The 24,856-nt window shown below is 43.1% G+C and overlaps 1 long non-coding RNA gene across 1 annotated transcript in view; it reads right to left on the reverse strand.

Annotated features, from left to right (window-relative positions):
- Positions 1-294: 294 nt before the first annotated feature.
- LOC142748960 (uncharacterized) overlaps positions 295-24,856 on the reverse strand; it is a 46,291-nt gene continuing 21,729 nt past the window's right edge. The window contains exon 2 of the long non-coding RNA XR_012882342.1: positions 295-2,949. This is a non-coding gene — a long non-coding RNA (uncharacterized LOC142748960). The remainder of the gene's footprint in view (positions 2,950-24,856) is intronic.

A 24,856-nucleotide genomic window follows, 5' to 3' on the forward strand; every position in this document is an offset into this window, starting at 1 on the left:
CTATTTTTTTTTTCAGAAGCACAAAAAAACACCCAAGACTGCGTCCCATTGATTTCAATGGGAGGACAAGGCTTTTTTTTTCTCTATGCTGGATTTTAGCCGCCTGCAGTAAAAAAAATAAGCAGCATGCCGTGGTTAAGCCTCTGACCTCACCTTGAAATAAATAGAAGGCAGAGAAAGTTTTTTTTTACCTGCGGTGCTCAATAGCAAAAACGCCAGCAAAAGTCACGGTAAGAAATTTCAGGCAGGTCAAAATCTGCTTCAAAAGTCCTGAAGGAGTGGATGCAAAAAAAATTGTGTGAACAGGGCCTAAGATTTTATTTTTTTCTCAGCTGCGTTTTTTAGCGACGCAAAAAAATGCAACATCTGCTACTTGTTGCAGGGTTCCCCATCCAATTAAAATTCAATGGGGAAAAACCATAACACAAAAGCAGCGATTATGCAAATACAATTAATATGCTGCGGATTAACAAGGTCAATTTCTGAGTGGTCTTTACGCTCATCATTTATGCAGCGTGTGGATGATATTTGTTCAGATCTCATCCACTCTGCCGCTACTGGATTTTCCGCAATTAAATCTGTTGCAGTATTTGTGTTGATCCGCAGTATTTACACTACGTGTGAGCTTACCCCAATACCGATCACATCGAAGTTGATCAACACAATGTATTAGTTATCTACATCACACAGTATTTTTTAGTCGCACTACAGGAAACCTTTTTTTTTGTTTTTAATATTTCTCTGATAAACACAGATTTAGTGGGAAAAAAACAAAACAAAATGTAAACGTTTTCCATGACTATTTTTCTACTAGTTTTCATATAGACTCTTGGCTTTTCAAATCATATTTAACTTGAATAATTTCAGCATTTGCAATAACAGTGCCATAAATATTCCAACATACTGTTAAACCATCTAATATTCAACTATTTACTTTTCTTACTAGAGTAAAACATTAATAAGTTTGAGTTTCCATTATTTTGACGGACATGGTTTAATCCTGATACCAAGTGTTTTTTTTAACACCAGTCCTTTTACAGCTCTATCAAAAAGTGGCAGTCCTCAAATTTGCTTGTCTGCTGATAGTAGTGGCAAAGTCAAGGTGGGTTATAGTCCAGGTAGTAAATGTTGGGCAGCAGAATCTGCAGGTGGGTGGGCCCGTTTTCCCTTTTCTGCAGTAAGTCATGCATTTTCTACACATGTGGCAGTTCCATGGGTCTTACCCTCTAGCTGCCTGAGATGCAACTGGTCCCACCAACAAGTCTAGATAGAAACATCTCGATCAGCTCGTTACCGAGTATTAAAACTTCCCCCGGAGCAGCATATGATGTAGTAATTCTGCCGGCCTTCCTCATCTGGGTTGGTTCTACATGTGTCTCCAATGACATTAGACACGGTTAAAATATTCCTTGATTGGCGTGAAGGGACGGCAGATGACCGGACACGCCTAGAAGTTAATGTTGGGAGCTGTAGCTCATATTGCAGATGTCAGTGTAATGAGGGGGAAACCATCTCAAGTTCCGTGCACCACAAGACGTTCTCCTTTCCATTCGTAGTCACCAGGAACTAATGTTTTTCGTGACAAAAGAAAATAAGTTTGGTGGTTATGGTGCAGATTTTAGGAAAAGTTTCAATTGTTCTAGGTTTCCTGAAGATTCATTTTGTCATTTGCTGTAACAGCAGACACCAGATTGGCATCAATCTCCACTGGGTTGGTCTCCAGGAGGTGGAATATAGTTTGCCAACGCGACAGCACCAAAAAACAAACAAAGGAATGAGTGATCTTCACCTGGCTGACTCATATCCCAAAATATCTTTATTCAGCAAATGGGGGATCCCAATAGCATTGCGGTGTCCCATAGTGAGCTTTCCATGCCTGGTTGAAAACAGGTAGGTCATTACAACGACTGGAACCAATGATCAAATAAAAAAGCACTAATTCTACTACATGTTGAATTGCATGTCCTCCACGTCACACACGTGTTCAATCTCTCAATAGCATACACCTTCAATGAAGGATATTGTTTAAATCTGATATCAAGTGTTTTTACTACCAGTAAGCCTTTACAATTCGATCAATAGGGGACAGTACTTGAATTGTCATCTTCCTGACTGCTGGTAGTTGAGGGTAAATAGTCCAGGTAGTGAATGCTGGACAGAAGATACTGCAGGTGGATGGGCCTTCATTTTGTCATTTGGTGTAACAGCAGACACCGGATTGGCATCAATCTCCACTGGGATGGTCTCCAGGAGGTGGGATATAGTATGCTGGAACATTTTTGCCAAGGCGACAGCACCAAAAACAAAGGAATGAGTGATCTTCACCTGGCTGACTCATTTCCCAAAATATCTTTATTCAGCAAATGTGGGATCCCAATAGCGTTGCGGTGTCCCATAGAGAGCTTTCCGTGCCTGGTTGAAAACAGGTAGGTCATTACAACGACTGGAACCAATGATCAAATAAAAAAACACTAATTCTACTACATGTTGAATTGCATGTCCTCCACGTCACACACGTGTTCAATCTCTCAATAGCATACACCTTCAATGAAGGATATTGTTTAAATCTGATATCAAGTGCTTTTACTACCAGTAAGCCTTTACAATACGATCAATAGGGGACAGTACTTGAATTGTCATCTTCCGGACTGCTGGTAGTTGAGGGTAAATAGTCCAGGTAGTGAATGCTGGACAGAAGATACTGCAGGTGGATGGGCCTTCATTTTGTCATTTGCTGTAACAGCAGACACCGGATTGGCATCAATCTCCACTGGGATGGTCTCCAGGAGGTGGGATATAGTATGCTGGAACATTTTTGCCAAGGCGACAGCACCAAAAACAAAGGAATGAGTGATCTTCACCTGGCTGACTCATATCCCAAAATATCTTTATTCAGCAAATGGGGGATCCCAATAGTGTTCCGGAGTCCCCATAGAGAGCTTTCCGTGCCTGGTGGAAAACAGATAGGTTATTACATCGACTGGAACCAATGATCAAATAAAAAAAGCACTAATTCTACTACATGTTGATTTGCATGTCCTGCACGTCACCCACATGTTCAATTTCTGCAGGATGTCACACTGTTCCTACTGCAATGACGTCCTCATACACCTTCAGGCCCCATGCACACGACCGTATATTTCATTCGTAATTAAGGAATCAATACATTTCTATTGGCCACGGACACCTTTCAATATTTTTACGGATGGGTGTCCGTGCTGAATAAATGATAGAACCCGTCCTATTCTTGTCCGTCATTACGGCATGGACACTCCCTTAGAAGCCTATGGGCGCTTCTGTAAATATGGACAGCTACGGACGTGCAGCCATAAACTGTCCATATTTACGGAGGTGTTGCTATGTAACATGTTGGTGACATCATCTGCAGCCTCCCTCTCTTTTTACAGATCCGTATATTCGGATCAAATACACATGCAATACAAACCGTATTTACGGATAGATGAAAATACGGTCATGTGCATGGGGCCTCAATGAAGGATATTGTTTAAACCTGATACCAAGGGTATTTAGTACCAGTAAGGGTATGTGCACACACACTAATTACGTCCGTATTTGACGGACGTATTTCGGCCGGAAGACCCGGACCGAACACACTGCAGGGGGCCGGGCTCCTAGCATCATAGTTATGTACGATGCTAGGAGTCCCTGCCTCTCTGCAGGACGACTGTACCGTACTGAAAACATGATTACAGTACGGGACAGTTGTCCTGCAGCGAGGCAGGGACTCCTAGCATCGTACATAAGTATGATGCTAGGAGCCCGGCCCCCTGCAGCGTGTTCGGCCCGGGTCTTCCGGCCGAAATACGTCCGTCAAATACGGACGTAATTAGTGTGTGTGCACATACCCTAAGGCTCCGTTCACATCTAATTCAGGGCTCTGTTCCGACGGTGCTTTCCGCCGGATCGTAGCCCTGACTGAAGGAAACCAGAGGATTCCGTTTCCATCATCATTGATTCCAACGGTGAAGGATCCGATGCAAATTTCTTCCGTTGTGCAGGGGTCCCGTAGTTTTGACGGAATCAAAAGCGTAATAGACTACGGTATTTATTCCGTCAAAACGACGGAACCCCTGCAACACGGGGACAAACGGAAACCATTTGCACTGGATCCGTCACCTCTGGTTTCCGTTTGTGTCAGTCAGGGCTCCGTTCCAATGGAAAATTTAGACGGGAACGGAGCCCTGACGCAGATGTGAACGCAGCCTAAACCTTTTACAATTCTATTAATAGGGGACAGTACTTGAATTGTCATCCTCCTGACTGCTGGTAGTTGAGGGTAAATAGTGCAGATAGTGGATGTTGGACAGCAGATCCTGCAGGTAGATGGGCTGGTGTTCAGTTTTCTGCAGTAAGGCCCCATGCACACGACCGTAAAAATTGACTGTAATTGCGGACCGCAACTAAGGACACATTCACTATTGTTCACAGACACCTTCCCGTTTATTTACGGCAAGGTGTCCGGGCCGTAGATATGTACGGCAAAATATAGGACACATCCTATGTTTCTTTTTAGGGTCCGTGCTCCCGTACTTAGTATGGGAGCAAAGTCAGTAAATGCGGGGGGGGGGGGGGGGGGGGGGGTGTCCGCGGCTCGCAATTGAGGTCCGTGATTACGGGCACGGCCGTGTGCATGAGGCCTAAGTCATTGACATTCTCCTTTCCAAACATGTAGCGGTTCCAGGAGTCTTAGGGCTTGTCCACACGTAACGGAATTGCTGCAGGAGATCTCTGCAGCATTTCCGCTAAAACTAACAGACATTCCTCTGCGAAAAAATTCCTGCATTTTTTTTACAGCAGAAAATGGTGCAGATTTTGCGCTGTTTTTCAAGCTTGTGAGATGGTGATATCGCCTCTGAAAAACGCAGCAATTCAGTCCACTTTCCACAGCAGGAATTGACATGCTGCGGTACGAAAAATATGCACCGCATGTGAATTTCGGGACATAAATCTTACGCAGCGCGTGGATGAGATTTGTTAAGTCTCGCCCACTTTGCTTCCACTGTGTATTTTCAGACCGCAATTCTGGATGGAAAATAGGGATGCACGATGCATCGAAACTGTTTCGAAACGGTGTATCCCCAAACAGTTCGATACCGTTATTTCATGTATTTCGATACTTAGCTGTGCGGCCGCACAGCTCAGTATAGTAACACATGAATGTATGAGAGCGAGGCCGCGGCTGTGTGATACAGTCATTGCCGCGCTCCTGAGTCCTGACAACTGCGCGGGGTCAGGATGATGCGATACGGCCGGCGCTGAACTAATGATTGTCGACACTGAAGACAGAACATGGCGAGCGCACTGCAAAACACCCCCATGTTCTGTCCTCTGTGACTGAACCGCCGCTCATTAGTGTAGCGCCGGCCGCATCACCTCATGTTGACCGCGCACGCACTTCCTGTCAGGAGCGGGGCAATGACTGTATTACACAAACGCAGCCACGCTGGCGGAGATGAGAGAAACCTCTCATCTCCACCGCTATTCCTCTGAATGCTGCGATCACAGCGGACTACAGCATTCAGGGGAAAATGAGAAGGGGGGATGCCCCTTGGATCTCATCACAGGGAATTCCTGTGACGCGATTGAGGGACATACCATATATGGGCAGACAGCCCAGTGTCCATTGAAGGCCCCCAGGGCTGTCCTACCATATTTCCTGTTAGGGCATACTTAGGTATGTCCTAACAGCTGCCTGTGTACTATCTGTACACAGGCTAATGTACTATCAGTATATAGATATATGCCAGTACATTAAAGTTTAAAAAATAAAGTAAAAACAAAGTAATGTTAAATAAAATAAAAATATACACACACCTTTTTACAATAAACATTAAAATAAGTCTCATTACATAAAATATACACACATTCAGTATTGGCACGGCCGTAATAACCTGCACAACAGTTTTTTTGCATCATTTATGTGTACACTGTAAAAAAAACTAAAAACTGCATTCTATCACTTATTGTGGGGCACGAGGTGTGATGAATGTACCCTCCATGTGCCTCACACATTAACCCATGACTGAGAAACATGATGGGGTTAATTACTATTAATGTGAGGCACATGGAGGTTAAATTCATCATCACACCACGCGCCTCACAACAGAAAACGGAAGAACTTTTTTTTTTTATTACGGTTGGAAAAATATTTAATTGGTATCGAAATACTAAAACGAAGTATCAGTATCGAAGTCCAAATTCTGGTATCGTGGCATCCCTAATGGAAAATATGCAATTCCGTTATGTGCGGACAAGACCTTACACATTCCGCATACACAGTTGAATCCAATGCTGAAGCAAGGAACAGTCAGCTCCCTGCTTCAGCATTAGTACAGAGGGTAGGAGCAGAGGGAGCTCCTCCACTGGTCAATGACTCCCTGGTTACAAGATATTCAGCTCCTAGAGAAGCCCCAATGGCACCATCTACAGTGGGTGGGGTTGTGTGGCACCATCTACATGGCTACTATGGCACGATCTACAGGGGTCACTGTGGCACTAACCACATGGGCACTTTCGGGGCAACTATGAGGGCATCTGTATGTGCATTATGCAGTACGATGGCATCCGTATGGGCATTATACTGTGTGGGGGCATTATACTGTGTGGGGGCACTATGGGAGCATGATACTATGTGGACTGAACCAGGTGTGTATGGGTGGGGCTAGAGGCATGGTGTAAAGGATCTGCCAGGCACAGCTTCGGGGTTAACTCCCATAATTAATCAGTCAGCACCTGAATCTACATCCCTGAGACTGACTCCAGCTTCAACCACTCAGGCTGGCAGGCTTAGGAGTGGGAGAGCCTATCGCAACCTGGCCAGACTCAGCTAGCTCCCGCCCTCGGTCTATTTAAGCCTGCCCTTCCTGTCCCTCGGTGCTTGTGATTCTTTTCGTGTGGTTTCCTGGCCCAGCTACAGCTCCTTCTATTTTGATCCTGCTCCATACAGACCCTGGCTTACTGACTACTCTTCTGCTCTTCGTTTGGTACCTCGCACACTCCTGGCTTGACTCGGCTCGTTCACCACTCTGGTTGCTCACGGTGTTGCCGTGGGCAACTGCCCCTTTCCCTTGCTTGTATTCACTTGTATGTTTGTCGTGCACTTACTGAGCGCAGGGACCGCCGCCCAGTTGTACCCCGTCGCCTAGGGCGGGTCGTTGCAAGTAGGCAGGGACAGAGTGGCGGGTAGACTAGGGCTCACTTGTCCGTTTCCCTACCCCCCGTCATTACACATGGCTTCAGTTGTCCCGCTTTTCGATACTTGAAAGTTGGGAGGTATGCATCTATTTGTAGAGTAAAATCCTTGGCACATCTACACTGTGTTCCAAATTATGCAAATGTCATTTTTCGTTGATTTTCCTAAATAGTCGATGCAAATGACAGTCAGTATAATCTTCAAGCCATCAACCGTTGGAGTATAATGTGAATTTTATTGAACAAATCTCCTAATAAGATTTTTTTTAGAATTAAAAAACTCAAAATGCACGGTTTCAAATTATTATGCAAAAAACAGAGATCAAAACATTTTAAAGGTTGTAAAGAGAACTAAAATGGTAATTTGTTGAATTTGCAGCATCAGGTCATATTTACAGAAATCAAAAGCTCTTTCAATAAAGAAAACCTTAGCAGGCCAAGTTACATGTTAACATAGGACCCCTTCTTTGATATCACCTTCACAATTCTTGCATCCATTGAATTTGTGAGTATTTGGACAGTTTCTGTTTGAATATCTTTGCAGGATGTCAGAATAGCCTCCCAGAGCTTCTGTTTTGATGTGAACTGCCTCCCACCCTCATAGATATTTTGCTTGAGGATGCTCCAAAGGTTCTCAATAGGGTTGAGGTCAGGGGAAATTGGGGGCCACACCAAGAGTTTCTCTCCTTTTATGCCCATAGCAGCCAATGACAGAGGTCTTCTTTGCAGCATGAGATGGTGCATTGTCATGCATGAAGATCATTTTGCTACGGAAGGCAAAGTTCTTTTTGTACCACGGAAGAAAGTGGTCAGTCATAAACTCTACGTACTTTGCAGAGGTCATTTTCACACCGTCAGGGACCCTAAAGGGGCCTACCAGCTCTCTCCCCATGATTCCAGCCCAAAACAGGACTCTGCCACCTCCTTGCTGACGTCGCAGCCTTGTTGGGACATGGTGGACATTCGCCAACCATCCACTACTCCATCCATCTGGACCATCCAGGGTTGCACGGCACTCATCAGTAAACACGGTTTGAAAATTAGTCTTCATGTATTTCTGAGCCCACTGCAACCGTTTCTGCTTGTGAGCATTGTTTAGGGGTGGCCGAATAATAGCTTTATGCACACTTGCAAACCTCTGGAGGATCCTACACCTTGAGGTTCACGGGACTCTAGAGGCACCAGCGGCTTCAAATACCTGTTTGCTGCTTTGCAATGGCATTTTAGCAGCTGCTCTCCTAATCCTATTAATTTGTCTGGCAGAAACCTTCCTCATTATGCCCTCATCTGAACAAACCCATCTGTGCTCTGAATCAGCCACAAATCTTTTCACAGTACGATGATCACGCTTACGTTTTCTTGAAATATCCAATGTTTTCATACCTTGTCCAAGCTATTGCACTATTTCACGCTTTTCGGCAGCAGAGAGATCCTTTTTCTTTCCCATATTGCTTGAAACCTGTGGCCTGCTAAATAATGTGGAACGTCCTTCTTAAGTAGTTTTCCTTTGATTGGGCACACCTGGCAAACTAATTATCACAGGTGTCTGAGATTGATTACAATGATCCAAAGAGCCCTAAGACACAATACCATCCATGAGTTTAATTGAAAAACTAATAATTAATGTTTATGACACTTAAATCCAATGTGCATAATAATTTGGAACACGGTGTATAACATTTTCTCTGTTTCTGGTTGTCTGATGCAGCTTCATGTTTGAGGTTATGCATAAGTAATCACCCTTTTCCATTGCAGTGGCCTGATCTGCTATTTCTATGGCACGGCCATTTTGGGAAGGTCATGCAGGGAGTAATCCTGCTGCAGTGCTTAGAATCTCATGGTAAGATAATGTGCACGATACAATCACTCATGTAAGAATTTCATCATCATCACATCCTTCTGCTTACTCACTTAAAGGGAATGTGTCGCTAGAAATTATGCATTTTTTTTCAGTTAAATAATTAGTATTTAAGTGATTATACATGGTTTTAATTTTTTCCCAAGTCAGGAAATATTATAAATTAGATTCAAATTTATAACATTTCCATGTGCTGGCCACTAGAGGGAACAGTTCACAAAATTGAAGCATGGTCACTGTGGTAAAGCAACCTCATTGATTTATGCTGCAAACTTGGTGTGAACACTCCTCGAGTATCCTCACACAATCCCCCCTCCCTTCTTCTGGCTTGTGCCAGGAGAAGGAGGGGTTTGAATGTCTTCAAACCTCCTATACTGTGTGCCGCCATTTTCTGAGCGACTGCACAGTGCTAGGAGGATTAGATACAGAGCTCAGCAGACAGTATCACACGAACATTATACACATATCATACACGAACATAAATGACCTGCTCCTGCCGTCGCGTCCACTGGTCTACGCTCCTCTTCCTTGCGGATTCACTTAGTTGAACATATGGCCGAAAGCCGCAGCCGGAAGTCGTCATCTTACTGTCCGGCAGTGGCTTCTGATCCACATGAAAATGGCATCGGATTTCGCTCTACGAACGAGCTTAGTTTCTGATCTGTGTTCCCACACAGACGGCACACGCTTCTGAGAATGGAACGGCTTCCGTTCGCATTCTCTATGGGGTTGTATGTGCCTTATAGCATATCTGTATGTGTCGTTAATAGACACATACAGAGATGAAAAAATAAATGGCAGCCCCCATAGAGAAGTAAAAGTAAGAACACAGTAAAAAGTAGAACATTAGAATACAAATAACTTAAATTTATGTTAATATCATATTAAAGGCAATATAATAAAAAAAAAAAAAAACATGACTCCTTCCCTTTAAAGGGTAACTAAACATTCGACAAACTTTTGACATTTCAGTGACATGTTAGAAGTTTTGATTGGTGGGTAAATAATCAAAACCCCCACCAATCACTAAAACAAAAGGAGCAGAAGCCCTCGATTGAGCACTCAGCCGCTTAATTTCTGATCGGCTTTTTCTGGAAAGCCGATGTATCGGAGTACGGGCTCTGTCACCAGATTATAAGTGCCCTATCACCTACATAATCTGATCTGCGCTGTACTGTAGATAAGTGTTTTTTATTTTGAAAACCAACAATATTTGAGCAATTTTAGATTTACTTAGAGTTACTGTGGGACTTACTCACACAGCACGAGATCACGCTTTGCTGTGATTAAGTCCCACACAAACTTTACCGAAGTGTCGGGAGTGTGAATACACATCGTGTCCTGGCTGTAGGTGATGTCTATTCACTCTCAAGACACTTCGGTAAAGTTAATGTGGGTGTATGTGACAGCACAGCGTGATCTCCCGAGATTACGCAGTGTTAAGTTCAAATGCACATGAATGGAGAGAAGTGTATTACACAGATTGGTCAGCGTCATACACTTCTCTTTACAACGCCCACTTGGTCAAAAGGTAAAAAAAATCCCAGTTGTCTATTAGGAAACTAATTAGCATAAATCTATAATTGCTCATAACTTGCTCAAAATTTATCGTTTTTCAAAATAAAAACCACTGTTTTCTACATTACAGCGGCGATCAGATTATGTAGGAGAAAGGGGAATTATAATCTGGTGACAGAGCCTCTTTAAGCCTTGAAATGCGGCAGGAACTGAATGGGTAAATTAAGTGGTTTTCGTTATCTTCAGTTATGATAAGACCGTAGCAGAGAGCAGTGTCAATGCTGGTGATCCTCACCTCAGTGCTGATGATATACAATGCAGGAGGGGGGCGTTTGATAGTTCTGTGTAGTAGGGATGTCACGATGTTCCTCTCATCCCCGCCGTTATAGAGCGGGGCTCCGGCTGTGTAATACAGCCATTGTCCCGCTCCTGACAATAAGTGTGCGCGAGCGGTCTGCTTGAGGTGATGCGGCCGGCGCTGCAGTAACGAGCTGCTGTTCAGGCACTGAAGATCGAACACGGAGGTGTTTTGTAGTGCGCCCGCCATCTTCGGTCTTCAGAGCCGCCGCTCATTAGTGCAACGCTGGCCGCATCGCATCATCCTGACGGCACACACTTGTCAGGACTCAGGAGCGGGGCAATGACTGTATTACACAGCCGCAGCGCTCTTACACATTCATGTGTTACTATACTTAGCTGTGCGCCGCACAGCTTAGTATCGAAATACATGAAATAACGGTATCGAACCGTTTGGGGGTGCACGGTATCAAAACAGTATCGAAGTTTCGATGCATCGTACATCCCTACTGTGTAGTACCGCTGGTAATAAATCTAAGGCTGGATTCACACGAGCACATTATGTCCGTAATGGACGGAACCTATTTCGGCCACATGTCCCGGACCGAACACACTGCAGGGAGCCGGGCTCCTAGCATCATAGTTCTGTACGATGCTAGGAGTCCCTGCCTCGCTGCCGGACAACTGTCCCGTACTGTAATCATGTTTTCAGTACGGGACAGTAGTTCCATGGAGAGGCAAGGGACTCCTAGTATCGTACATAACTATGATGCTAAGAGCCCGGCTCCCTGCAGTGTGTTTGGTCCGGGACTTGCGTCCGAAATACGTTCTGTCCATTACAGACGTAATGTGCTATTGTGAATCCAGCCTAAGACTTGCCACAGAAGTTATGTCCAGAGAGCAGTCCTAAATCACATGCAGACTTTGGGGGTAATTTATCAACCTTTCTACACCAGAAAAGCCACAAAAAGGGCACAAAAGTCACAATTTGCATACAATTTCTAATATTTTAACCCCTTCCCGCTCCTTGACGTACTATTACGTCATGGCAGCTGTATCGTTCGTGCTCCATGCCGTAATAGTACGTCTCGGGAGTAACGGCCGTTTCGGCCGTCCTCCCGACACATACAGGAGCTGTGACGCTGCTGTCTTGTTCAGCAGCTGTCACAGCTCCTACAGCGGGGACCGATCGCTGTGTCCCCGCTGATTAACCCCTTAAAAGCCGCGTTCTATAGAGATCGCGGCTTTTTAGGGGTTAAGCTGCCATCGCCGGCCTGCTACGCGATAGCGGCCGGCGATGGTGACTATGGCAACCGGACACCAAACAATGGCGTCCGGCTATGCCATAGACGGAAGCCTAGTGGGTCCTGACAACGTCAGGACCCACTATGCTTGCTGTCAGTGAGTAGCTGACAGTTCTAATACAATGCACTACGCATGTAGTGCAGTGTATTAGAATAGCGATCAGAGCCTCCTGCCCTCATGTCCCCTAGTGGGACAAAGTAATAAAGTAAAAAAGTTAAAAAAAGATGTGTAAAAATAAGAAAATAAAAGATTTAAAAGTAAAAATCCCCCCTTTTCCCTTATCAGTCCTTTATTATTAATAAAAATATATAAACAAACAAATAAACTATACATAATTGGTATCACCGCGTCCGTAACGGCCTGAACTACAAAATTATTACATTATTTATCCCGCACGGTGAACGCCGTAAAATAAAATAATAATAAACCGAACCACAATCACAATTCTTTGGTCACTTCACCTCCCAAAAAATGGAATAAAAAGAGATCAAAAAGTCGCATGTACCTAAAAATGGTACTGATCGAAACTACAGTTCGTTACGCAAAAAATAAGTCCTCGCACGGCTTTATTGATTGAAAAATAAAAACGTTCTGGCTCTTAGAATAAGGTAACACAAAAAGTGAATGATTGTTTACAAAACGTATTTTATTGTGCAAACGCCATAAGACATAAAATAAAACTATAAACATCTGGTATCGCCCCGCAGAATAAAGTGAATATGTCATTTATAGCGCACGGTGAACGCTGTAAAAAAAAAAACTAAAAAAAAACACAATTGTACAATTGCTATTTTTTTAGTCACCACGCCACCTAAAAATAGAATAAAAACTGATCAAAAAGCCGCATGCACCCCAAGAAAACTACAATGGATTCCTCAAGGGGTCTAGTTTCCAAATTGGGGTCACTTTTGGGGGGTTCCCAATGTTTTGGCACCACAAGACCTCTTCAAACCGGACATGGTGCCTAATAAAAAAGAGGCCTCAAAATCCACCAGGTTCTCCTTTGCTTCGGAGGCCGGCGCTTCAGTCCATTACCGCACTAGGGCCACATGTGGGATATTTCTCTAAACTGCAGAATCTGGGCAATACGTATTAAGTTGCGTTTCTCTGATAAATCCTTTTGTGTTATAAAAAAAATGGTATAAAGAGGATTTTCTGACAAAAAAAATATGTAAATTTCACCTCTACTTTGCTCTAAATTTTTGTGAAACACCTAAAGGGTTCATAAACTTTCTACATGCTGTTGTGAATACTTTGAGGGTCTAGTTTCTAAAATGGGGTATTTGATAGGGTTTTCTAATATATGGGCCCCTCAAAGCAACTTCAGAACTGAACTGGAACCTAAAAAAATAAATAAATGAGGCAATACTTCGCTTCTTACATTATACTGATAATGAGCAGTGCCCACCCCAAGATGACCCCAGTTTTGACCGTTTGTATAAACGGAGACCCCTATTAGACCGTTCCAGTGCCCGGATTTCCCAAGCATACACCCCTGAGAAGTGTATTTCTATTGAGGAGTCCCTGGTACATTTTAAAGGGAGGGTTCAATTCCGCGAGTACCTGCCGGGTAAGAGGGCAAGGTATGGCGTGAAGATGTATAAGCTGTGAGAGTGATTCAGGGTATACCTACAGGTTTAGGATATATGAAGGAAAGGCCACCCCCAAACCAGACTGCATCCTGGACTACAATAGGTACATGGGAGGGATGGACTTGTAAGATCAAGCCCTGAAGCCCTACAGCGCCATGCGGTGTGGTATAAGAAGCTGGCCGGGCACATCATACAGATGGCATTGTATAATGCGTACATGCTACGTCGATGTGCAGGCCAGACGGGAACTTTCCTGGAATTTCAAGAGGTGATTATCAAGAACCTAATCTTTAGGGACCATGAAGGGGTGGCACCCAGTACTTCTGGAAGCGAGCCCACACGCATCGTACCAAGGCGGCAACACTTTCCAGGAGAAGTTCCCCAAACTGGCAAGAAGGGAAAAAGTCAAAAGAGGTGCAAAGTCTGCTATAAGAGGGGGATAAGGGAGGACACAATATATCAATGTGACACGTGTCCCGAATAACCAGAGCTCTGTATGAAAGTGTTTTCAAATTTATCATACATCCCTTGGTTTATAATTTACCCCAATTTTACTTACCCTGATGCACTCCGCACAGCTTATCCCCCCTCGTCTTTCCCCTCTGGGCCCTGCTGTGTGTCCAGGCAGCTGATAACAGCCACATGTAGGGTATTGTCATACCCGGGAGAACCCACATTGCAGTTTATGGGGTGTAGGTCTCCGGTCAAAATGCTCACTACACCTCTAGATGAATGCCTTAAGGGTGTAGTTTTTAAAACGGGGTCACTTCTTGCGGGTTTCAACTGTACTGGTACCTCAGGGGCTTCTGCATACATGACTTCGCACTAGAAAATCCCGAGTAGGCCAAATGGTGGTCCTTACCTTCTGAGCCCTCCCATGGGCCCAAACGGCAGTTTATCACAACAAATGGGGTATTGCGGCACTCCGAACAAATTGCGCAACAGAATGGGGTATTTTGTTTCTTGTGAAAATAAGACCTTTTCAGCCAAAACTACATATTATTTGACAAAAATAATTTTGTTTTCATTCCCAGCCCAATTCAAATAAGTTCTGTGAAAAAACTATGGGGTCAAAATGGTCACAACACCCATAAATGAATTCCTTGAGGGGTGTAGTTTCCAAAATGGAGTCATTTGTGGTTGGTTTCTATTGCTTTGATACCTCTGGGGCTCTGCAAATGCGACATGGCACCCGAAAACCAATCCAGCAAAATCTGTACTCCAAAGAACACACAGCGCTCCTTTCCTTCTGAGCCCTCCCATGGGCCCAAACAGCAGTTTATCACCACAAATGGGGTATTTCCGCACTCAGGACATATTGGGAAACAAAATGGAGTATTTTATTTCTTGTGAAAATAAGAATTTTTGAGCTAAAACGACATATTATTGGAAAAAATATATTTTTTTTTAAATTCCCAGCCCAATTCAAATAAGTTCTGTGAAGAAACTATGGGGTCTAAATGGTCACATTACCCATAAATGAATTCCTTGAGGGGTGTAGTTTCCAAAATAGGGTCACTTTTGGTGGGTTTCCATTGCTTTGATACCTCTGAGGCTCTGCAAATGCGACATGGCACCCGAAAACCAATCCAACAAAATCTGGACTCCAACAAACATATAGCGCTCCTTTCCTTCTGAGCCCTCCCATGGGCCCAAACGGCAGTTTATCACCACAAATGGGGTATTGCCACACTAAGGACAAATTGGGCAACAAAATGGGGTATTTTGTTCCCTGTGAAAATAAGAAATTTTGATCACAGATGACATTTTATTGGAAAAAATGACATTTTTTTCATTTCAGAGCCCAATTCAAATACGTGCTATGAAAAAACTGTGCGGTCAAAATGGTAACAACAACCCTAAATGAATTCCTTGAGGGGTGTAGTTTCCAAAATGGGGTCACTATTGGGGGATTCCTACTGTTTTCACACCTCAACACCTCTTCAAACCTGGCATGCTGCCTAAAATATATTCTAATAAAAAAGAGGACTCAAAATGCACTAGGTGCTTCTTTGCTTCTAGGGCTTGTGTTTTAGTCCACGAGCGCAGTAGGGCCACATGTGGGACATTTCTAAAAACTGCAGAATCTGGACAATACATATTTAGTAGTGTTTCTCTGGTAAAACCTTCTGTGTTACAGAAAAAAAAATGAATAAAATTGAAATTCAGCAAGAAAAATGAAATTTGCAAATTTCACCTCCACTTTGCTTTAATTTCTGTGAAATGCCTGAAGGGTTAAAAAACTTTATAACTGCTGTTTTGAATACTTTGAGGGGTCTAGTTTTGAAAATGGGGTGTTTTATCAGGGTTTCTAATACATAGGCCCCACAAAGCCACTTCAGAACTCAAGAGGTACCTTAAAAAAAAGGCTTTTGAAATTTTCTTAAAAATATGAGAAATTGCTGTTTATGTTCTAAGCCTTGTAACGTCCAAGAAAAATAAAATAATGTTCAAAAAACGATGCCAATCTAAAGTAGACATATGGGAAATGTGAACTAGTAACTATTTTGGGTGGTATAAGCGTCTGTTTTACAAGCAGATGCATTTAAATTCTGAAAAATGCAATTTTTTCAAAATTTTCTCTAAATTTTGCAATTTTTCACCAATAAACACTGAATATATCAACCAAATTTTACCACGAACATGAAGCCCAATGTGTCACGAGAAAACAATCTCAGAATCGCTTGGGTAGGTTTAAGCATTCCGACGTTATTACCACATAAAGTGAAATATGTCAGATTTGAAAAATGGGCTCTGAGCCTTAAGGCCAAAACTAGGCTGCGTCCTTAAGGGGTTAAAGAAAATTTAAAAAGGCTATTTTTTCAGGGACCAGTTCAGTTCTGAGGTGGCTTTGAGGGCCTTATATATTAGAAAATCCCCAGAAGTAACCCCATTTTGAAAACTGCACCCCTCAAGGTATTCGAATCAGCATTCACAAAGTGTTTTAACCCTTTAGGCGTTTCACAGGAATTAAAGCAAAGTAGAGGTGAAATTTACAAATTTTATTTTTTTTGCCGAAATTCATTTCTAATAAAAAAAAAAATTGTAACACAGAAGGTTTTACCAGAGAAATGCAACTCAAAATTTATTGCCCAGATTCTGCAGTTTTTAGAAATATCCCACATGTGGCCCTAGTGTGATAATGGACTGAAGCACCGGCCTCAGAAGCAAAAGGAGCACTATAAGGAGCATATATTTTAGGCACCATGTCAGGTTTGAAGAGGTCTTGTGGTGCCAAAAAAGTGGAAACACCCCAAAAGTTACCCCATTTTGGAAACTACACCCCTCAAGGAATTTATCTAGGTGTATAGTTAGAATTTATCTAGGTGTATAGTTAGAATTTTGACCACACAGGTTTTTCGCTAAATGTATTAGAATTAGTCTGTAGAAATGCAAATCTACTTTTTTTTTCTGAAAAAACAACGACATTTTTAATATTTACAAGAAATAATAAAGAAAATGCACCCCAACATTTGTAAAGCAATGTCTCCCGATTACGGCAATATCCCATATGTGGTAATAAACTGCTGATTGGACCCACAGCAAGGCTCAGAAGGGAAGAAGCGCCATTTGGATTTTGGAGCACGGATTTTGCTGGATTGGTTTTCGGTGCCATGTCGCGTTTGCAACGCCCTGGGGAGACCAAAACAGGGGAAACCCCCCAAAAGTGACCCCATTTTGCAAACTACACCTCTCAAGGAATTTATCTAGGGGTACAGTTAGAATTTTAACCACACAGGTTTTTTGCAGAATTTAGTGGAATTAGGCAGTGAAAATGAAAATCAACTTTTTTTTCTGAAAAAGCATAGAAATTTTACATTTTTACAAGGAATAAAAGGACCACAACATCTGTAAAGCATTTTCTCCAGATTACGACAATACCCCATATGTGGTAATAAACTGCTGTTTGGACCCATGGCAGTGCTCAGAAGGGAAGAAGCGCCATTTGGATTTTGGAGCACGGATTTTGCTGGATTGTTTTTCGGTGCCATGCCGCCTTTGCAACGCCCTGGAGGGACCAAAACAGTGGAAGCCCCCCCCAAGTTACCCCATTTTGGAAACACCCCTCAAGGAATTTTTCTAGGTGTATAGTGAGAATTTAGACTCCACGGGTCTTTTGCAGAATTTATTAGAATTAGGCGGAGAAAATTAATATCACAATTTTTTTCCACTAAAATGTTGCATTTTCTAATTTTCACAAGGGATAAAGGAGAAATAAACAACCAATTTTTGTAAAGCTATTTCTCCCGGGTACGGAAATACCCCACATGTGGTCATACATTTTTTTTCATTAGAAATGAATTAACCCTTTCAGGACTGGTCCATTTTTTGCTTTCTTATTTTCGTTTTTCTCTACCCGCCTTCCAAGAGCCATAACTTTTTTCTTTATCCGTCAGTAGAGTCATGTGAGGGCTTATTTCTTGCGGGAGGAATCATAGTTTCTATTGATACCATTTAAAGTGCCATAAAAAGTACTGGGAAACGGAAAAAAAATAGGAAAATACAGTAATATAGGAAAAAAGTCTGATTCAATTTTTGGGGGTTTTCGTTTTTACATGTTTTGCCGTGCGGTAAAAACGAAAACTACAGCGATTTTGGCGGTTTACATTTTTTACGGTGTTCATCGTGCGAGTTAAATAATGGTATATTGTAATAGTTCGGCCTTTTACGGACGTAGCAATATCAATTATATTTATTTTGACATTACTTTAGAAGAAAAATGGGAAAAGGTTTTTTTTTTACTTTAAACTTTTTTCTTTCTCACTACTAATAACTTTAATTCTTCTACACATTTTATTAGTCCCCTTAGGGGACTTGTACCAGCGATTATTGGATCCGCGGGTACAATATGCTGCAATACTAATGTATTGCAGTATACTGTTATTTTTACAGTCTGCTGTAACAGCGCAATCGCTGTTCCTGTCCGTTAGTCCCGGGTGTCAGCTGTAGTACACAGCCGACACCCGGAGCGTATGGAGCGGGCTCAGCACATGAGCCCGCTCCATACATCAACCCCCGCACCATGACGTGCTATTAAGTCATAGTGCGCAAAGTGGTTAATGCACAGCTGATGGTGTGAATATTGCAATTTTCCACTGATATTCCATTTTAGTGCATAATATGTTGCGCCCAGTTTGTGCCACTGAAGACAAATACCTCATAAAACGTTAAGCGTGTTCTCCCGGGTATGGCGATGCCATATATGTGGACGCAAACTGCTGTTTGGGCACGCTGCAGGGCTCAGAAGAGAGGGACGCCATTTTGCTTTTGGAGCGCCAGATTTTGCTTGGTAGTTTTTGTGTTTTGGGTTTCGCTGGTATTTCAGTTTATAATGTGGGGGCGTATGTAATCTGTGCGGAGAACATCAGGGCATAATAAGAGGGTATAATAATGCGGTAAATAAATAATTCATAGATGTGTGGCCGGTGTCGCACTGATAAATGGTGTCGGATGTTACCCGCTTTTAGAAAACACTGCACATATTGCATCGCCAGAACTATTTTTTCACCACCGGAGCTGCGTGAGGGCTTATTTGTTGCGGGACAATCTGTACTTTTCATTGGTTACCATTTTGGGGTACATGCGATATTTTTTTGATCACTTTTTATAAAAAAAAAAATTTTGTTTTTTAGTTTATTTTTTGTGGCGTTCACCGTGCGCTATAATTGACAATTTTACTTTATTCTGCGGGTCGGTACGATTACGGCGATACCATATGTATATAGTTTTTTTTATGTTTTGCAGCGTTTGCACAATAAAATCACTTTTTTATAAGGGCTGTGTAAGGGCTTGTTATTTGCGGGACGGGTTGTAGTTTTTATCGGTATTATTTTCGGGTACATGCGACTTTTTGATCACTTTTTATTCTCTATTTTGGGAGGGGTGGTGACCAAAAAATAGCTATTCTGGAGTCGTTTTTTATTGATTTTTTTTGGGGTGTTCATCGTGCGGGAAAAATAACATTATAGTTTTATAGTTGGGGTCATTACGAACGCAGTGATACCAGATGTGTACTTCTTTTAACGTGTTCATTTTTTTCCTATAATGAAAGACTTATTATAGGAAAAAAATGCAGTGTTTGTTTATATAACTTCTAACTTTTATTTTTACACTTTTTTTTACTTTTTTCACTTGTCCCACTAGGGGACACTTAGACTTGCAGCTTTGATCGCTGCTAGAGTACATTACACTACACACGTAGTGTAATGTACTCTGTCATTGTGACGTGACAGTCATACTGACAGGAAGTCTCGGAGGACCGGCCGGAGGCTGCTCCTCCGAGGCTTCCGTACATGGCAATCCGGAGGTCATTGTCTGACCTCCGATTGCCACGACAAGCATCGGTAGCCTCCACGATCACTTCGGGGGGGGGGGGGCTGCCGATGTGCTTCAAACCACTTAAATGCGGCGACGGCAATCTGTCGCCGCATTTATGGGGTTAATTGCCGAAATCAGCGGCGATGGTCTGCTGACCGGCAAGGCTGGAGTGTCAGCTGTTGGGGACAGCTGACCTCCCGATTCCCGGACACTGTCCGTTAGGACAGAGTGTGCCGGGAACTTCTCCGCAACTGTACGTCCTGATGCGGGAACTAACCCCGAGAGATCCTTTTACTTTCCCATATTGCTTGAAACCTGTGGCCTGCTTAATAATGTGGAACGTCCTTCTTAACCCCTTCCCGCTCCTGGACGTACTATTAGGTCATGGTAGCTGTATCGTTCGCGCTCCATGACCTAATAGTACGTCTCGGGAGTAACGGCCGTTTCGGCCGTCCTCCCGACACACACAGGAGCTGTGACAGCTGCTGTCTTGTTCAGCAGCTGTCACAGCTCCTACAGCGGGGACCGATCACTGTGTCCCCGCTGATTAACCCCTTAAAAGCCGCGTTCTATAGAGATCGCGGCTTTTTAGGGGTTAAGCTGCCATCGCCGGCCCGCTACGCGATAGCGGCCGGCCATGGTGACTATGGCAACCGGACACCAAACAATGGCGTCCGTCTATGCCATAGACGGAGGCCTAGTGGGTCCTGACAACGTCAGGACCCACTATGCTGACAGTTCTAATACACTGTACTACGCATGTAGTGCAGTGTATTAGAATTACGATCAGGGCCTCCTGCCCTCAAGTCCCCTAGTGGGACAAAGTAATACAGTAAAAAAAAAAGATGTGTAAAAATAAGAAAAGTTTTAAAAGTATTAAAAGTAAAAATCCCCCTTTTTACCTCATCAGTCATTTATTATTAATAAAAATATATAAACAAACAAATAAACTATACATAATTGGTATCGCCGCGTCCGTAACGGCCTGAACTACAAAATTATTCGTTATTTATCCCGCGCGGTGAACGCTGTAAAAGAAAATAATGATAAACCGAACCACAATCACAATTGTTTGGTCACTTCACCTCCCAAAAAATGGAATAAAAAGAGATCATAAAGTCGCATGTACCTAAAAATGGTACGGATTGAAACTACAGTTCGATACGCAAAAAATAAGTCCTCGCACGGCTTTATTGATTGAAAAATAAAAACGTTATGGCTCTTAGAATAAGGTAACACAAAAAGTGAATGATTGTTTACAAAACGTATTTTATTGTGCAAACGCCATAAGACATAAAAAAAACCTATAAACATATGGTATCGCCGTAATCGTATCGCCCCGCAGAATAAAGTGAATATGTCATTTATAGCGCACAGTGCACGCAGTAAAAAAAAAAAGAATAAAAAAAACAATAGTAGAATTGCTGTTTATTAGTCACCACGCCACCTAAAAATAGAATAAAAACTGATCAAAAAGCCGCATGCACCCCAAGAAAACTGCAATGAATTCCTCAAGGGGTCTAGTTTCCAAATTGGGGTCACTTTTGGGGGGTTCCCAATGTTTTGGCACCACAAGACCTCTTCAAACCGGACATGGTGCCTAATAAAAAAGAGGCCTCAAAATCCACTAGGTGCTCCTTTGCTTCGGAGGCCGGTGCTTCAGTCCATTACCGCACTAGGACCACATGTGGGATATTTCTGTAAACTGCAGAATCTGGGCAATACGTATTAAGTTGCGTTTCTCTGATAAATCCTTTTGTGTTATAAAAAAAAATGGTATAAAGAGGATTTTCTGACCATAAAAATATGTCAATTTCACCTCTACTTTGCTCTAAATTTCTGTGAAACACCTAAAGGGTTCATAAACTTTCTAAATGCTGTTGTGAATACTTTGAGGGGTCTAGTTAATAAAATGGGGTATTTGATAGGGGTTTCTAATATATGGGCCCCTCAAAGCAACTTCAGAACTGAACTGGAACCTAAAAAAATAAATAAATGAGGCAATACTTCGCTTCTTACATTATACTGATAATGAGCCGTGCCCACCCCGAGATGACCCCAGTTTTGACCGTTTGTATAAACGGAGACCCCTATTAGACCGTTCCAGTGCCCGATTTTCCCAAGCATTCACCCCCGAGAAGTGTATTTCTATTGAGGAGTCCCTGGTACATTTTAAAGGGAGGGTTCAATTCCGCGAGTACCTGCCGCGTAAGAGGGCAAGGTATGGCGTGAAGATGTATAAGCTGCGAGAGTGCATCCGGGTATACCTACAGGTTTAGGCTATATGAAGGGAAGGCCACCAGACTGCATCCTGGACTACAATAGGTACATGGGAGGGATGGACTTGTAAGATCAAATCCTGAAGCCCTACAGCGCCATGCGGTGTGGTATAAGAAGCTGGCCGTGCACATCATACAGATGGCATTGTACAATGCGTACGTGCTACGTCGATGTGCAGGCCAGACGGGAACTTTCCTGGAATTTCAAGAGGTGATTATCAAGAACCTAATCTTTAGGGACCAAGAAGGGGGGGGACCCAGTACTTCTGGAAGCGAGGCCACACGCATCGTACCAGGGCAACACTTTCCAGGAGAAGTTCCCCAAACTGGCAAGAAGGGAAAAAGTCAAAAGAGGTGCAAAGTCTGCTATAAGAGGGGGATAAGGGAGGACACAATATATCAATGTGACACGTGTCCCGAATAACCAGAGCTCTGTATGAAAGTGTTTTCAAATTTATCATACATCCCTTGGTTTATAATTTACCCCAATTTTACTTACCCTGATGCACTCCACACAGCTTATCCCCTCCTCGTCTTTCCCCTCTGGGCCCTGCTGTGTGTCCAGGCAGCTGATAACAGCCACATGTAGGGTATTGCCATACCCGGGAGAACACACATTACAGTTTATGGGGTGTAGGTCTCTGGTCAAAATGCTCACTACACCTCTAGACGAATGCCTTAAGGGTGTAGTTATTAAAACAGGGTCACTTCTCGGGGGTTTCAACTGTACTGGTACCTCAGGTGCTTCTGCATACATGACTTCGCACTAGAAAATCCCCAGTAGGCCAAATGGTGGTCCTTTCCTTCTGAGCCCTCCCATGGGCCCAAACGGCAGTTTATCACAACAAATGGGGTATTGTGGCACTCAGAACAAATTGCGCAACAGAATGGGGTATTTTGTTTCTTGTGAAAATAAGACCTTTTCAGCCAAAACTACATATTATTTGAAAAAAAATATTTTGTTTTCATTCCCAGCCCAATTCAAATAAGTTCTGTGAAAAAACTATGGGGTCAAAATGGTCACAACACCCATAAATGAATTCCTTGAGGGGTGTAGTTTCCAAAATGGAGTCATTTGTGGTTGGTTTCTATTGCTTTGATACCTCTGGGGCTCTGCAAATGCGACATGGCACCCGAAAACCAATCCAGCAAAATCTGGACTCCAAAGAACACACAGCGCTCCTTTCCTTCTGAGGCCTCCCATGGGCCCAAACGGCAGTTTATTGCCACAAATGGGGTATTGCTGCACTCAGGAGAAATTGGGCAACAAAATGGAGTATTTTGTTCCCTGTGAAAATAAGAAATTTTTATAAAAAAATTACATCTTATTGGAAAAAATGACATTTTTTTAATGTCACAGCCCAATTGAAATAGGTGCTGTTAAAAAACTGTGTGGTCAAAATGCTAACAACCACCATAAATGAATTCCTTGAGGGGTGTAGTTTCCAAAATGGGGTCACTTTTGGTGGGTTTCCATTGCTTTGATACCTCTGAGGCTCTGCAAATGCGACATGGCACCCGAAAACCAATCCAGCAAAATCTGGACTCCAACAAACATATAGCGCTTCTTTCCTTCTGAGCCCTCCCATGGGCCCAAACGGCAGTTTATCACCACAAATGGGGTATTGCCACACTAAGGAAAAATTGGGCAACAAAATTGGGTATTTTGTTCCCTGTGAAAATAAGAAATTTTGATCACAAATGACATTTTATTGGAAAAAATTAAATTTTTTTCATTTCACAGCCCAATTCAAATACGTGCTGTGAAAAAACTGTGCTGTCAAAATGGTAACAACAACCATAAATGAATTCCTTGAGGGGTGTAGTTTCCAAAATGGGGTCACTATTGGGGGATTCCTACTGTTTTGGCACCTCAACACCTCTTCAAACCTGGCATGCTGCCTAAAATATATTCTAATAAAAAAGAGGCCTCAAAATGCACTAGGTGCTTCTTTGCTTCTAGGGCTTGTGTTTTAGTCCACGAGCGCAGTAGGGCCACATGTGGGACATTTCTAAAAACTGCAGAATCTGGACCAGACATGGGCAAACTACGGCCCGCGGGCCACATACGGCCCGTTAGGCTTTTTAATCCGGCCCGCCGAACTTGTCCAAATCATAGTAAAAACCTCCTTTTTTTCCCCCTTTCCCTGCAATGCCCACGTTTTCCCAATAGATGGCGCACTCAAAACACATTGACCGTTGTTAACTCCTTAACGCCGAAGGACGGATATATCCGTCCTCAGCAGCTGCTAGTTCGCGCAGGAGGACGGATATATCCGTCCTGTGATGGCGCGGGTACTGCCAGTGTACCCACGCGATCAGCGGCAGGAGCACGGCTGTTATACACAGCCTGGCTCCTGCTGCAACTGCCGGAATCGAAGCGCGCTCCGATTCCGGCAGTTTAACCCATTAAATGCCGCTGTCAATAGTGACAGCGGCATCTAATGTGTTTGACAGAGGGAGGGAGCTCCCTCTGT

This window comes from Rhinoderma darwinii, chromosome 3 (assembly GCF_050947455.1).
Source record: "Rhinoderma darwinii isolate aRhiDar2 chromosome 3, aRhiDar2.hap1, whole genome shotgun sequence".
In the NCBI taxonomy this organism is placed as follows: domain Eukaryota; kingdom Metazoa; phylum Chordata; class Amphibia; order Anura; family Rhinodermatidae; genus Rhinoderma; species Rhinoderma darwinii.